We start from the raw sequence: 11462 nt of genomic DNA on the forward strand, positions 1-11462 counted from the left end.
GTCCAAGCTGGGGCTGGGAGCTCTGTGAGGGGCCCGAGAGCCCCTGGTGCCTGCTGTTTGGCTAAAGATGAAGCCTGGCCTGATGGAGACGGGCCCGGGAGGCTGGGCCCAGAGCTGGCACTGTGCCACAAGGCCGGGTGGGCTTGGGCCCACAGTTCAAGGCCAGTTTTGGAGAGAAGACACAGTCCCAAGGGACCTGGTGAAGGTAAAGGCTGCAGCCCAGGTGCACAGACTCTTCCAGAAGGGAGACCAGAGAGGAGAGCAGAGAGTCAGGAGCCTGGAGAAGGGCCACCACTGGGGCAGGAGGGAGCCCCCTACCCCACCCCTCCCCACCTCCTCGCCCTCTACACACACCTACACGGACACACCTGTTCCTGGCTGGCCCCGCCCCACGGAACCTGCAGTGAGACTCAACAGGCCAGAGTGGGCTCCGGAAGGAAGGAAGCCGGCATTCGCCCAGGGAAGGCCTGTGGCCTCCCACAGGGCATTTCATTAGCACGACAGGGGTAGAACCCAGAGTCTGAGAGCAGGCTGCAAACTCCGAGCTCAGATCAGGGTGAAAGGAAGGAGAGGGCGGGCAGTGGTGAAGACAGGACCAAGGGAAGCTTTTTTAAGATGGCGTGACCTGCGCGTGCTTGAAGGAAGGAAGGGGCTAGCCTGGGGAGAGGGTGACTTGCAGATGCTGGGGAGACGGGATGCTGGGAGAGCAAGGACGGACCCTTCTGGTGGGAGCAGGAGGAAGAGGGTCTCAGAGGAGGTAGGACGGGTGAGCTCTGCCCCAGCCCAGGGCAGCGGTCACTCTGCAGTGCCTCTTGCTTGCAGAGGGAAGAAGAAGGTGGCAGGGCGGGGGTGGGGTGAGGAGTGGGGGGGCGAGGGCTGTGCTGGGATGCACAAGAGGATTGTGGGGACCTCTGGTTCTGGCTCCAGCTAGCCGGCAGCGCAATGGGAGTAGGAGGGAGGAGAGATCTGGAGGGACATGGGAGGGCACTCAGGAGCCGGGGACACGAAAAGGAGGAACAGGAACAAGGGGAGGCCAGCCCTGGCCCTTGAAGACTCTGCAACGGGCCGGCCCCGCCGGCACGTCTGCCTCCAGCTGGCAGGACTCAGGGGCATTCCCAGCTGCGGGGAGGAAGGCCAGGGTCCCAGGTGCTGGAAACCCTGGTCGGTCATCACCTCGTTGCTTTTGCTCAATGTTTCCTTTCACCTGTGGACCTGAGTCTGCGTGGACACAAAGATGGGTGAGACCTGTTCATAGAGAGATTTCCCAACCCACTGAGCTGGGCGGCAGCGTGGTCTTGCCAGGACAGCTCTCCAATTTCACTCCCACGATCAGGCAGAGGGGTTTTCTCAGGGCTCGGAGGCCACAGCAAGAGATGACTGGGGACTGGTGGCCGGCGGTGCCATCGTCCCCTGAGTGGGGAGTGCAGCATGAAAGAGAAGGGAAGCGGGGGCGTTAGGCTGGGGGTACAGAGAGTTTGAGGCACACGTGGCACAGTTGAGGGGTGGCTGAGAGGCTTCTGCGTAATGAAGGATGGTTCTAGGAGACTCAGCTTGGAAAAGGAAACACACTGTGTGAGCAGGGCCCAGTCAGCCCCTCCTGGCCCCTCCACTCCCCAAGCAACAACCACTAATTCGATTTCTACCGCCATAGGTCAGTTTTTCCTATTCTAGAACTTCATATAAATGGCATCATACACTTTTACTCTGTGTTTGGCTTCTTTCACTGAACACATTATTTTTCTTTCTTTTATTATTTATTTATTTTTATTTTATTTTTAATTTTTGGCTGCGTTGAGTCTTCGTTGCTTCACGTGGGCTTTCTCTGGTTGCGGCGGGCGGGGGCTACTCTTTGTTGCAGCGCGTGGGCTTCTCACTACGGTGGCTTCTCTTGCTGCGGAGCACGGCTCTAGGCGCGTGGGCTTCAGCAGCTGCGGCGCGCAGGCTCAGCAGTTGTGGCTCGCGGGCTCTAGGGCTCAGGCTCAGTAGTTGTGGTGCGCAGGCTTAGTTGCTCCGCGGCGTGTGGGATCTTCCCACACCAGGGCTCAAACCCGTGTCCCCTTCACTAGCAGGCGGATTCTTAACTGCTGTGCCACCAGGGAAGCCCCGAACACATTATTTTTGAAATTTAACTACGTTGTCACATGCATCAGTAGTTTGTTCCTTTTCACGGCTGAGTAGTATTCCATCAGATGACTATAGCAATTTGTTTATCCATTCTCCACTAGATGGATACCTGGGCTGCTTCCAGTTTGGGGCTATTGTAAGTGAAGCTGCTATGAACATTCTTGTACAAGGTGTTTTGTGGGGGTTTTTTGTTGTTGTTTTGGTTTTTTTGCTGTACCACACGGCACGCGGGATCTTAGTTCCCTGACTGGTGATCGAACTTGGGCCCCCTGCAGTGGAAGTGTGGAGTCTTAACCACTGGACCGCCAGAGAAGTCTCAGGGTTTTTTTGTAGTAGGGCTTTTTATTTTTATTTTATTAAAAAAAATTTTTTTTCCAGTACGCGGGCCTCTCACTGTTGTGGCCTCTCCCGTTGCGGAGCACAGGCTCCAGACGCGCAGGCTCAGCGGCCATGGCTCACGGGCCCAGCTGCTCCACGGCATGTGGGATCTTCCCGGAACAGGGCACGAACCCGTGTCCCCTGCATTGGCAGGCGGACTCTCGACCACTGCGCCACCAGGGAAGCCCTATAGTAGGGCTTTTAAAAAAAATCCTTTTCATTTGAATGGTGCTTGGGAAGAGAAGACATAAACATGTGTGGCCCAGCTGCCATGCTTCACTGGACTATGCTGAGTTGATTCTTAAAAGGGTCAGCAGGGCTATCCAGCAAGACGCAGAGAGGACAGGAGTTACAGGCAGAGGAGAGGAGGTGGGAAAGGGCATGCGGGTGGACAGCCAGTTGGCTGGCTCAGTGCAGGGAAGGGTTAGTGAGGCTCTTCTCAAGTACACTTCTGGCCATGTCACTCATCTGTTGAGAACCCTACAATGACTTCCCTCGCCTAGAGAAGACTCTAAACACCGTCAAGATCCGCCCCTGCTCACCACTCATCTCCCACCTACCCCTCCCTCTGTGATCAGTCACACTGATGTATCGCCCAGAATCACTGTTTCCTCCCTCTGTCTACTACCCCTGCCCTCTGCCCTGGGCGAACACCCTCCCACTCTCCCCCTTCACCTGCGTAACTTTTCAGGACCTAGTTTCGGGGTCCCATCATGAGTCCCCAGCTGTGGTCCCCCAGCTGGAAGGACCCTAACATCCTGGTAGAACTCACACCAACCCTTTCCGCACTTCCGCTTGAGAAGGCAGTTACACACGTTGGGGTCCCCAGACTGGTACCCGAATTGAGGACAGCACCAACGGGGCCACATCCTCAAGGAAGGGTGGGGCAGGCTGGAGCAGTGTCCGCAGCCAATGGCTCTGCCTCCAGCTGGCCGGAGTTCTGGAAAGCCCACCCACCACGGTCCGCTCTTGACCCTGAACCCTTTTATTTGGTGGATCTAGAACTCAGTTTGGGGGGTGACCTCCATCACAACCCCTTTTCCTTCTTCACCCCAGCAGTCTGTTGCATGACTCAAGGTCAGAGGACGAGTTCTGGGGGTTCTGCCCTCCTCCTGCCCGGCGCTCATGGCTTTCCCCTGCTGCCAGCACAGCCTGCCCGACTCGGGGCTCCTGGCTGCTGTCTGGAATTCAGGTTTGCTGGGGAAGGTCTTGGGCTGAGCCCTGAGCTCCAGGAGCCCACCACACCAGCTGGCTGGGCCTCTGGCAGACCCCAGGATCTTCAAGCCCAGATGCCGGGGGATGAAGGGGCAACGCTGGTCTGTTTGCTCCCTCTGCAGGAGCGAGGGGACAGCTGGAACGGTCCTCAGTCATAGAGGCATAGACCTTAACCTGCAGGAAGTATTAGGAGCCTTCTGGTGTCACCTGCAGAAGAGGAAACTAAGGCACAGAGAGAGGGCCCAGCTCTGAGGGTGTCAGCACAGATGAGGTTGGCTTCTCCTGGGCGCTACTGGCTGGGGGACCCATCTGGACATCTGCCACCTCTCCACCCACTGCCGCCCTCCAGCGCCCTTTATTTCACCGTGTTGTCAGCATGGGCCTCTCCTGCTGGATTGGGAGCTCCAGGAAGGCAGAGGCAGTGCCTGGTTCTCCATGGCACCTGCCAAGAGTTGGGAGTGGCACATGGTGTGTGCTCAACAGAGCATGGCGGAACGGATAGAGGGGGTGGGGGTGCACGACCCAATTCTCACAGTGACTTAGATCCAGAAGCCAGCACTCTGAGCTGGGCAGACGGTGGAGAGCCAGAGGAAAGGCAGCTCGGCCCGTCTTCCCTGCCCTCAGGGACCCCAGGCCTTGCCTCCCAGCTCACCCCTCTTCCTTGGCCTTATTAAAAAGCCCTTGCTGAAGAGGTGACTGTGCGTGGTGCCCTGCCCGTGGTGTACACTGAGAACCACATTTGCCCGTCTCTGGTCTCTGTGCTCATTCACTCATTCAACAGATCTCTGACAGATGGGAAGACCCTTCCATTGGGTGTGGAGGGCACGCACACAACAGAAGACCAGACGCATAGAGCAAGTGGGTCCCAAGAGTGCACCAGGGGACTTCCCTGGCGGTCCAGTGGTTAGGACTCTGCACTTCCACTGCCGGGGGCCCAGGTTTGATCCCTGGTCCGGGAACTAAGATCCCCCAAGCCATGCACGGCCAAAAAAAAAAAAAAAGATTGCACCGGGGATGTCCCCCTTCCCAGGCAGGGTCATCTCACTCAATCCCCTGCCTCAGGGCAGCTATCAAGTCAGGGAAGGAGGCCTCCTGGTTTCCCATGGCAAAGGCAGGGTCCATCAGTCCTCAGCATCTTTGGGGGAAGACCTGGCACTCAGCCTGCTCCTGGCAGGGCTTTCCTGTGGCCCCTCCCTCCCAGCCAGCAGATCTAGAGTCCCCCCCGGGCTCCACTACCCGAGCAACGCCATTTTCTCTCACTGCCGTCCCCCTGGGTCCACTCTAGTTACATACACGTCACGCCCATAGCCTGCTCACTTAGGTCCCAGCCCCAGGCCACCCCGCTGAGGCTCTTACAGTCTAACCCTAGCCGATGCTTGGTCCCAGAGGCCACTCAGCCAGTCTCCTCTCCGGACACCCTGCCTACTTCCCAGCTGCCATAAGGCTGGACCCTCTTCCTGGGGTTCCTCATCCCATCCTTCAAAATCCAATCCACACAGTTGGGCCCTCCAAAGCCTCCCTCATCTGCCCAGGGGTCTGGGAACACTGTTTCCCCCAGGCCAGGCCTGGAGACCTTTGTCCCTCCTGTGGCCTGAATTCCACAGGCCAGCAGTGCACCCCAAATTCCCAGATATTTCCTAGAGCACTATCTTACCTGCGAACTTAGCCAGTAAGAAAGACAGATACTGTGTGATTTCACTTAGATGTGGAATTTAGAAAAAACTACCAAACTCATAGAAAAAGAGATCATATTTGTGGTTACAACAAGCAGGGGTGGGGGGAGGGGGAATCGGAGGAAGGTGATTAAAATGTACAAACTTCCAGTTTTCGGATAAATAAGAACTAGGGATGGGGACTTCCCTGGTGGTCCAGTGGCTAAGACTCCACACTCCCAGTGCAGGGGGCCGGGGTTTGATCCCTGGTCAGGGAACTAGATGCCATGTGCTACAACTAAGAGTTCACATGCTGCAACTCAGGATCCCACAGCTAAGACCCAGCACAGCCAAATAAGTTTAAAAAAGAAAAAGAACTAGGGATGTAATGTACAACATGATGACTCTAGGTAACACGGCTATGCGATAGACGGGAAAGTTGTCAATAGAGTAGATCCTGAGTTCTCACTGCAAGGAGAATTTTTTTTTTCTTTTCTTTTGATTCTATTTGAGATGATGGATGACAGCTAAACCTACTGTGGTAATCATTTCGCAATACACTTGACCCTTGAGCAGCAGGGGTTAGAGAAACTGACCCTAGGGCAGTGGAAAATTCACATAGAACTTTACAGTTGGCCCTCCCTATCCACAGTACTCTTGTGTGCTACCGTAGTATGTACTCACTGAAAAAAATCCAGGTATAAGTGGACCCCCAGAGTTCAAACCCATGTTGTTCAAGGATCAGCTGTATGTGTAAATCAAACCATCATGCTGTACACCCTTTGTTTTGGGGTTTTTTTTTGGCTGCACCGGAGGGCATGTGGGATCTTAGATCCACCACCGGGGATCGAACCACACCCCGTGCAGTGGAAGTGCATAGTCTTAACCACTGGACCACCAGGGAAGTCCCAACACCTTATACAGTGACGTATGTTAATTATTTCTCAATAAAACTGGAGAAAATAAATTAATTTTAAAAAGCCAGCAGAAGGGGTCCAGTGCACCCTGCGCAGGCTGTGAGCCCCTTAAGACAGGCTCCCCTCTCTTTCTCCCCCTGCCTACAGTAGCCCCTGGGGTTAATGAAAAAAACGATTGAACCTGCCCCCTCCCCACAAAGATTCACCTGCCTGGCAGGAGGGCCTATGTGAGGGCGCTTCCAGGCCCCTGCCGGCAGGCAGAGGGAGAATGCGGGTGGGTCCATCCCTGAGGCTGGGGCCTCCACCCCCGCCAAGCCCAAGGCCAGACGGGTCAGGGCGCTACAGGCGCAGACAAAGCGCTGAGTCACGTTCCGGGCACGCGACACCCAGAGTTTGGGGCCTCCCGGGCGCGGGGCTGCGGGGACGCGAGCGCGCCCGGGGCTGCAGGGTGCGGGGACGCGCAGGCCGCCCGCGTGTGCGGGGCTGCGGGAGCGCGCCCGGAGCGACGGGGGCGCGCGGATCGCCCGGCTAACCGAGGACCGCAGCCCGGCCGCCGGCGTCCTCGGTTACCAGGAGTTTCGGGGCCGGAGTGCGGCGGGTGCCAGCGCCTGACGTCACCGGGGCCCGTTTGGGGAATGGGGGGAGGGGAGCCCCGCAGAAAGGCCCCGAACGTCGGCCCCAGCCACCCTGTTAGTGCCCCTCTTCCCGCAGGTTCCCTCCTCCGTGTCCTCTCGAGTTTTGTCCTCATTTATTTGCTTTCCACGTTCCTCCTTTTCGGGGCCCCATTTGCTCCCGCCTTTTCCGTTTCCATCCATCCACCTGCCTTTAGACCTCTCTCCGCCTTTCCTTGCACCCCCCGGACATTCTCGGAGGTCGGGGGGGAGGGGCGCGGTGGAACGGTACCGGTGGGCGTCGGGCGCCCCCTCGCGGCCCACTTGTCCCGGCCTGGCCTCCGGCCTGGGAGGGGACCGGCCACTCGCCACCCCCCAGCCCCCACCCACTACCCGCCCAGGTCTGGGGTTCAGGTTCTGGGTTAGCGGGAGCCGCGCGCCCCCCAGCGGCACAGCCACATCCTCAAAACCCACTCTCCGGGTTCTGGAAAGTGGAAAGCGGCCTCCAGAAAAAGGGACCTTGAGACTGAAGATAAGCAGGCTGGGGAAGAGGCAGAGGTTGCTGCTAGCTGAGGTAGAAGGAAGAGTAAAGTCTCAATTTTTAAAAAAAATTTTTGTTTTGCTTTCTTTTTTTTAATTTTTAAAATTTTATTTGATATTAGAGTATATTTGATTTACAATGTTGTGTTAGTTTCAGGTGTACAGCAAAGTGACTCCTTTATACATATACATAGATCCATTCTTTTTCAAATTCTTTTCCCATGTAGCTTATTACAGAATACTGAGTAGAGTTCCCTGTGCTATACAGGAGGTCCTTGTTGATTATCTACTTTATGTACAGTAGTGTGTATTTGTTAATCCCAAACTCCTAATTTAACCCTCCCCGCCCCACATTTCCCCTTTGGTAACCATAAGTTTGTCTGTGAGTCTGTTTCTGTTTTGTAAATAGTTCAGAAAAGTCTCAAAATTCTTCACCCATTTTTCCATAGAGTTAGCACAGGGATGTGCTGGGAAGTCTGCAGTTTGAAATGCAGGGAAACGTGTGTGGTGGGGGGGTGGGGACAGGGGCAGAGGTGGGGGAATCGAGCCAGGAGTAAAGGGACAGGGAGGGAGCAGGAGCCACGAGGAATCATCTGGCCTCGGTGGACTGGGCCTCCCCAGCCGGCCTCCTGCCAGGCCTTAACCCTGGGATCAGAAGCAAATCCCTGCCGTCCTCCAAGCCCCACTGACAAGAGTTTAAAAAGCGAATGGGAGGGGCTTCCCTGGTGGCGCAGTGGTTGAGAGTCCGCCTGCCGATGCAGGGGACACGGGTTCGTGCCCCGGTCCGGGAAGATCCCACATGCCGCGGAGCAACTAAACCCATGAGCCACAACTATTGAGCCTGCACTCTAGAGCCTGCGAGCCACAACTGCTGAGCCCGTGTGCCACAACTACCGAAGTCCGCGCACCTAGAGCCCGTGCTTCACGACAAGAGAAGCCACGCAATGAGAAGCCCGCGCACCGCAACGAAGAGTAGCCCCCGCTCGCCGCAACTAGAGAAAGCCCACGCGCAGCAATGAAGACCCAATGCAGCCTAAAATAAATAAATTAATTTTTTTAAAAAAAAGAACAGGCTATTGGGGAGGAAGCTCTTCCTCCCCCCTCCCTGTGGAAAGGGCATCTCTGTGAGCGGACAGCTGAGGGCTCCCTGGTGACCTGCACCTTTGTGTTCTGAACAAGTTTGCGAATGAAAGCCCAGCGTCTGAGGCTGCAGCTGAAACACCACTTGCTCCTTTTGCTAAAGCAGCTTGTGCTGAGCATAGTTGGGGAATTACAGCTTTTACTGAGTCAGTGTCCACTTGTCAACATCGGCCTGACATTGGGTTGGGAATCACTGGAACCACGCGCAGCAATGAAGACCCAATGCAGCCTAAAATAAATAAATTTATTTTTTTAAAAAAAAGAACAGGCTATTGGGGAGGAAGCTCTTCCTCCCCCCCTCCCTGTGGAAAGGGCATCTCTGTGAGCGGACAGCTGAGGGCTCCCTGGTGACCTGCACCTTTGTGTTCTGAACAAGTTTGCGAATGAAAGCCCAGCGTCTGAGGCTGCAGCTGAAACACCACTTGCTCCTTTTGCTAAAGCAGCTTGTGCTGAGCATAGTTGGGGAATTACAGCTTTTACTGAGTCAGTGTCCACTTGTCAACATCGGCCTGACATTGGGTTGGGAATCACTGGAACTCGTCTTTTCATTCTGTCTACCCTTTACTAGGTATGGTTGCTATAAATAGAGTAACTTGCTTTTCACAGTTGATTTTCCTGAAAATCAGATTGGCAGCTTTGCATCACAACAGTCAGAACTCCTGAGCTACCCAGCATGGGGAGACCGAGAACAGCCTTAGCTGTACCGTGTCCTGGCCAGCTGTGTTGACTCAGCGCAGCTGACCTCTCGGAGCCTGACCTTCCTCGTCTGCAGAAGGGAGACAACAGCTGTGCCTGACTTGTGAGTTTATTGTGAGAATTAGACAAGATAACACAAGGTGGGGCTTGTAACAGAGATGGGCAAACAGAAGGCTCTCAATTGAGCTGGCTACCAAATTACCCTTAGAGAAGGAAATTGGAGAAAATACAAAAACCCACACACATATGTAGTTTATTTACAAAATTGCAGTGATAATGTACAAAGCTCAAAGTATTTGTTCACAACCATAGAGGATTTTTATTTTAATGAATTGATTTATTTTATTTAGTTAGTTTTGGCTGCGTTGGGTCTTCCTTGCTGCGTGCGTGCTTTCTCTGGTTGCGGCGAGCGGGGGCTACTCTTCGTTGCGGTGCGTGGGCTTCTCATTACGGTGGCTTTTCCTGTTGCGGAGCATGGGCTCTAGGCATGCAGGCTTCCGTAGTTGTGGCTCTCGGGCCCTAGAGCACAGTCTCAGTGGTTGTGGCGCACGGGCTTTGTTGCTCCGTGGCATGTGGGAACTTCCCGGACCAGGGCTTGAACCCTTGTCCCCTGCAATGGCAGACGGATTCTTAACCACCGTGCTACCAGGGAAGCCCCATAGAGGATTTCTTCCTGAGACCTACAGAGCAAGATGTTATCGATATTTTCTGGAGCGTTTTTGGTCTTGTTTTGTTTTTTTGGCTGTGCCACACGGCGTGTGGGATCTTAGCTCCCCCACCAGGGATTGAACTCGGGCCGTGGCAGTGAAAGTGTCGAGGCCTAACCACTGGACGCCAGGGAATTCCCGCCCTCTAGCCCACTTATTCTTTACTGTGGCACCTAGCAGTTTAAACTTCTCCCTTCACTTAGTTCTCAGGACTGCACAAGGACCACCTCAACGAAATCATCCTAGGTATCCTTACACAAGGACTCTGCCTTTTTAATCTCCCTCATCTGCAGCGGGGCTGCGCCTCCTGGATATTTCCTTCATCAGCACTTTCACGGCCACCCACCAGATCTGAAATTGACCTCTTGCCCCAGAAGAGCTGCCTAATCCCCCTCCAGGCTCTCTGTCCCACTTCTTTCTCCTCTTTGTGGAACTGGGTCCTGGGAGGGCCTTGGGAACCCTATGGCTTGGTGCCCACCAGCATATGCCTCATTGTCTATCTACCTATACCTGGATGTCGGGTCCACAGACGAACTGAACAAAGCTGTGTGGCCACTTACTCCCCCAGGGCTGGGGGCAGAGACAGGGTGAGCAGGGAGGGGGTGGAGGAGGGAGTAACTAGGTTTTGCAGGAGCTGGCTCTGGTGGTGAATCCAGACCATCCATCCCTGCAGGAACATTGATCCAGGTCCCCCTTCCCGCCCCAGAGCTCTACTTAGAGGAGAGTCTGAGCAGAGGAACTGAGACGTTCTGGCACCCTGCAGAAGGGGCCCTAGCAGCTCTCCAAGCCTTTCTGATTTCCTCAAAGGCCCTGTGAGCAATGCTCCCCGTGCGTCTGAATACCTGCAGGCAGGCCTCAACCTCTCCTTAACTGACACCACCACCTGGGCCCCAACGCCTCAGACAGGTCTGGGCTCTTTCAGCCTTCCCCTTGCACTGTTCCCAGATGTAGGAAAACTCCCCGCTGAAGCCACTTCTCTACCGGCCCAGGTCCTCAGCGCCCCCACCCGCACCCTCCCCCAGCAAATAAAACCACACAGTTCTCTACAAAACAGACACCTTCCGGTGGAGCTTGGAGCTTGCTCTCCGGTCCCATCCAAGTCCCTGGGATGGACGCTCCGAGAACTCCCGCCACAGGAATTTGGCTGAGCCCCTCCACAAAGCAGGATTGCAGTTATGGGTGCCGCTGGGCCCATGGGCGACCACTCTGTCTCCAGCCGAGGGCTTGCACACAGGGCCCGTTCCATGAGCTTTAGGGCCGACGGGGGACAAGATTACACAGGCCCCTTGTTCATTAAATGGACACAGGCACATTAGGCGCCTGCTGTGTGATAAGCTCTGTGCTATGCTTTGTGGGGAACGCGACATCGATGCCTGGATCCAGACTTCGATCTGGAGAAACGAATTCGTCATTGATCTTTGTGAGAAGAGTCAGCCTTCCCACGAAGACGGCAAGTGAGTTGTAACTGTTGTGACAAAACAC

The sequence above is a fragment of the Physeter macrocephalus genome, chromosome 14 (assembly GCF_002837175.3).
Source record: "Physeter macrocephalus isolate SW-GA chromosome 14, ASM283717v5, whole genome shotgun sequence".
In the NCBI taxonomy this organism is placed as follows: domain Eukaryota; kingdom Metazoa; phylum Chordata; class Mammalia; order Artiodactyla; family Physeteridae; genus Physeter; species Physeter macrocephalus.